Raw genomic sequence first — 4,685 nt, forward strand, 5'->3', positions numbered from 1 at the left:
AGTTAGAGAATGTACAGATAGAGCAAAGAAGGAAAGAAGAGCATGTCCCTGTTCCTGTCACTGCCATGTCCACCTCCCCTGCTGTGGCTGCAGGAACTTGATTATGTATTTTTCAGTGCATGTAAGAACCAAGATCCCATGTGCACCAGATGGAGAGAAATGAGAATTAAACCCTTGTAGAAATAAGAGTGATGAAGCTCCACAGCGCTGAAGTATTTTCCTTTGTGGGTACCACAGCCCTGTAATGATGGTGGTAGAGGCCCAGTGCAGAACCTAATCTTTGCCAGCATATTTACTACCCATATAGTGAAAGACTGGCACTGCTACCCACCTCCATCTGCTGGTCTCCTTTCTAATAGCCACAAGCTCTGAGAGTGATGAACTGCATAACTTTGGCCCAAAGCCACTTAAGGCACATTCCTTTGGGTTAAAAATAAAATAAAAAATTTGTATTTTTAAGATCTAGTTGAAGTCCATCAAGATAGGCACTTACAGTGCAAATACGTGGAGTGTTTCCCTGGACAACCTTCTCTTTGGGCAGTGTGGTTGTCAGTCCCCTGGCAGAGCCAACCTGCCTGGAGCATACTCTCCAGTTCTCATTGCGGTATGAGACATTCTCAGATAAGGGGAAGGCACATTTAATTAGTCCCAACTGACTGAAACCTATATATGTCTCAGCTGGAGTCACAACTTAGCAGGCAAGTGTCACATGCTAAGACATGAAAAAGTGAGACAAACGGACCACAGGACATCCTGACCAACAACAAACGGCAAGCCTCACTGACTAACAGCCTTCGCTTGTGGCCAGTGAATCCTTTACAGTGAGTTCTTCTGCCATCCTCTGCATCTGGCTCATGAAACTGTGCAGCACAAAGGTGACATATTTGAAAAATCACAGCAGTCAGCAGAAGTTTCCAACAACTGGAAAAAGGGAAATATAACCCCCATTTTCAAGAAGGGAAAAATGGATGACGCAGGGAACTACAGAGCAGTCTCACCTCTGCGCCTGGCAAAATCTTGGAGCAGATTCTCCTGGAAGGCATGCTAAGGCACATGAAAAACAACAAGGTGCTTGGTGACAGCCAGCAGGGCTTCACTAAGGGGAAATCCTGCCTGACCAATTTGGTGGCCTTCTATGATGGGGCTACAGAACTGATGGACAGGGGTAGAGCAGTTGATGTCATCCACCTGGACTTGTGCAAAGCGTTTGACACTGTCCCACACGACATCCTTGTCTCTAAACTGGAGAGACATCAATTTGATGGATGGACCACTCGGTGGATAAAGAACTGGCTGGGGCTGCATGCAAAGAGTTGTGGTCAATGGCTCAATGTCCAGCTGGAGACCAGTAATGAGTGGTGTCCCTCAGGGATTGGTGTTGGGTCCAGTCTTGTTCAACATCTTTGTCGCTGACATGGACTCAGGATTGAGTGTGCATTCAGCAAGTCTGTGATGACATCAAGCTGTGTGGTTCGGCTGATAAACTAGAGGGAAGGAATGCCATCCAGAGGGACCTTGACACACTTGAAAGGTGGCCAATGCCAACCTCATGAAGTTCAACCAAGCCAAGTGCAAGGTCCTGCACCTGGGTTGGGGCAATCCCAAGCACAGCTACAGGTTGGTCAGAGAAGAGATTCAGAGCAGCCCTGCGGAGAAGGGGCTGGGGGTTGGTCAATGATAAACTGAACGTGAGCCACTTCAGTGTGCGCTTGAGCCCAAAAGCCACACATCTGTTTCTTCTGAACAGCTGAACTCTTACAAATAAGTTCGTTTCCTCTTTTAGTGCAAAACTATCTTCTCACTATCATTTAATATTAACTACACAGGCACTTCTTTCAGGAAGAGAAAACTAAAAGAAGCTTTGCAGAGGTGTAACATGGTCCACAATGGACCTTATGTTGAGTATTTGCCTTTAAATCTTTCATAGAAAAAAACAGAGGAGACTGGGCACGTTCTTTATGTCATCTTTAAAGGCCATACTACACGCACCTTAGGAATAGTGCAGACTCGTCACAGACGTACCTTGTGTTGCAGACCACAATGGATTCCTCCCTCTGCTTTGTCCTTCCACGGCAAAAGAAAGGGTGACCATGGTGAAATGGTGGCAGTTGACATCCAACTGGGAAAGCAAAAAAATACCCAAAAACCTTTACCAGCAAGCTGGGCGGGAGTCTAAAGCTTCCTTTTTTTTTGTGAAGGCTATGACTGAGCAGAACAAAAAAGTATTTTTCACCATCTTTGGTACAGTCAGTGAGAGATGGAGCAAGAAAACAGAGTGCAGCACCAGAGCATAAAGAGGCTGGGGTGGGGGCAGGGGAGAGGGAGAGGAAGAAAAAGGGAGAGACAAGGACAGTGGTGAGGCACAGGACATGCGGACAGAGAGAAAAAAAGAAAAGAGGACAAAGGGTTCAACAAATAAAGTGTCAGCTCTGTAAGGAGCGACCAAGAAGGAGAAAAACTAAAACCAGAAATGGGCCAGAGGACAGAGACGGAGGAAGAGAGAAAAGGGGTCACAGAGCAGGAGAGAAAGGGAAAAAGGGAGAGGTGGCTGGATGGGGAGGCATAGCAAGGAATGAGGGAATGCCTGCTCTCCAGGCATTCTCATTTCTTTATATCCCTCTCTTAAGTGGGTCTCAAAGATGAATGACTCCAAGCTGCTGGCCGATTTTCTCTCTTTCCTGTTTCTCTAGATCTCTGATCATTAATTCTGGGAGTCTAGGATGTAAAGAGAACAAAAATCAAAAGTTGCAAGTGCCTTTAGCTAAACAGCACACCATATACCGTCAGCTTCTGATGACAGCAGCGCTATGTGAGCCACCACCAATTCCAAAACAATTCACTTCCTTTACCTGGAGCTTTAACCCGGCAGAGCCACTCCAAACATCCTTTTTCATCAAGCTCTTCAGTTTGCCCTCCAGCAGGTCAGGCACATCATTTGCAACCAGTTCCACAGGGGTCTCCCAGACAGTCTTCTGCTTCTTGGGTGTTTCTTCCCCTCCTCTGTTTTAGTAACTGTGCTGTCACCGGACCTTTTGGATGGTTCTTCCACTTTCACAGTTTCTCTGTTTCCTTTGGGATCCTGTAACAGAAAAAGTACATTCTCAGTCAAGGGAACAGATTTGCAGGTGTCGTGGCTTAAGCCCAGCCGGTAACTCAGAACCACGCAGCCTCTCGCTTGCCCCCTCCTTCTTCCTCCCCCTGCTCCCTGAGGGATGGGGAGGAGAATCAAAAGAATGTAACTGCCACGGGTTGAGATACGAACAGTCCAGTAACTAAGGTAAAATACAAAACCAGTACTGCTACCACCAATAATAATAATCATAGGGGAATAACAAGGGAAGACAATACAATTGCTCACCAGCCACTGACCAATATCCAGCCTGACCGGAACAGTGATCTGGGCCTTCTGGGTAACACCCCCCAGCTGATATACTGGGCATGACGTGCTGTGGTATGGAATACCTCTTTGTTGTAATACTAAGACTTTGCAATATTGGGGCTGGGGCTAAGTTACTCAGGGAACGAAACATAGGGTTTGAAATACCGTGACTTAAACAGGCACACTCTGTGCTTAAAGACAACGGCATCTGTGGGCAACAGACACGCTCTGTGGTGCAAAAGAACGCTATCTTTGTACAGCCTATGAAGCTAAGCCGGTGCAAACTGCTGCTGTAGTTAAGCAGTAAGTTGGGGTACCATGTGCCTGCCAGAGAGTTATGAAATCAAACCCTAAAAGGAGAGAAAGAAAGAAGTAAGAGGAAGGGGTGTACGAAACTGAGTAAGGGGAGGTGTAACCAGAGGCGGGACAGTTAGCACGTAGATTATACACGTCGGAGAGGCTGTAAACCTTGGAGTCCCCAACCAATGGGGTAACAAGGGAGGGAACTTGAGGATGGGAAAGGAAATACAAATCAAAGTTCTGCCTTTGCTGTGTGTGCCTGCTTGCCAGGACACCCGTTTGTGCACAAACGTTAAATAAATAGCTGCTTCACTGCTGTGTCTGACCGAGGCCTGCCTGAACCTAGAGACTGCTTCTCACCCTTCAACTTCTCAGACACCAAAACCCACGACCCATTCCCTCAGCAGGAGGCTCACCTGAGACTCCAACTTCTCGCCGCCTTCCTTTTTCTGGGACGCTGCTCTGGGAGGGGCACTTTCTCGCCTGACCTGCTGGAGGCTGCTGCTTCTCTTCTCCCTGCTCTTCACTGGCATCTTCCGCACTGCTTCTCTGGGCTTGTTTCTTCCCCTTTCTCTTCTTTACCCGTCTCTGCCAGGCATTCTCCTTCTCCTTCCTACTCACCACAGGCAAGCAGAGGGGGAAAACAAAGCAGTTGTGTATTTTTTTAACTACAGAAATCCCATGCAAACGTTTCACAGAAGAGACAATCCCCTGCAAAAAAACGTGTTTACAAAAACCAGCACTCACAGCGACTGCAGCCGTTGGCGAGGGCCTGTGCTTGAGCTACGGCAGTAACTAAGAGTCACCTCAGTGCAGGACGCGACTCCGTGACGAAGCACGGAGCCTCCCGGACACCTGCACAGACAACACATGGCCAGGAGCCTGTCCACAGAGCACCAGGACAACCTGGGAACGAGAGACTTCCCCAGAAACAAGGCCTGGAACATTTCCAGTTCATCCTCAAATAACCTCCTGTGACACCACACTCATTTTCAGCCGCACGCAG

At 47.8% G+C, this 4,685-nt stretch overlaps 1 long non-coding RNA gene across 1 annotated transcript; it reads right to left on the bottom strand.

Moving 5' to 3' along the window:
- Positions 1-2,596: 2,596 nt before the first annotated feature.
- On the bottom strand, positions 2,597-4,288 carry LOC130603637 (uncharacterized). The gene is made up of 3 exons (XR_008973229.1): positions 4,096-4,288; positions 2,850-3,079; positions 2,597-2,715 (listed from the first exon to the last, which is right to left on the bottom strand). It is a non-coding gene; the product is annotated as an uncharacterized LOC130603637 (long non-coding RNA).
- Between the last annotated feature and the right edge of the window lie 397 nt (positions 4,289-4,685).

This window comes from Pezoporus wallicus, unplaced genomic scaffold, assembly GCF_028554395.1.
Source record: "Pezoporus wallicus isolate ANWC-B61680 ecotype Strahan unplaced genomic scaffold, APGP_CSIRO_Pwel_v1 contig_8542, whole genome shotgun sequence".
NCBI classification, from domain to species: Eukaryota; Metazoa; Chordata; class Aves; order Psittaciformes; family Psittacidae; genus Pezoporus; species Pezoporus wallicus.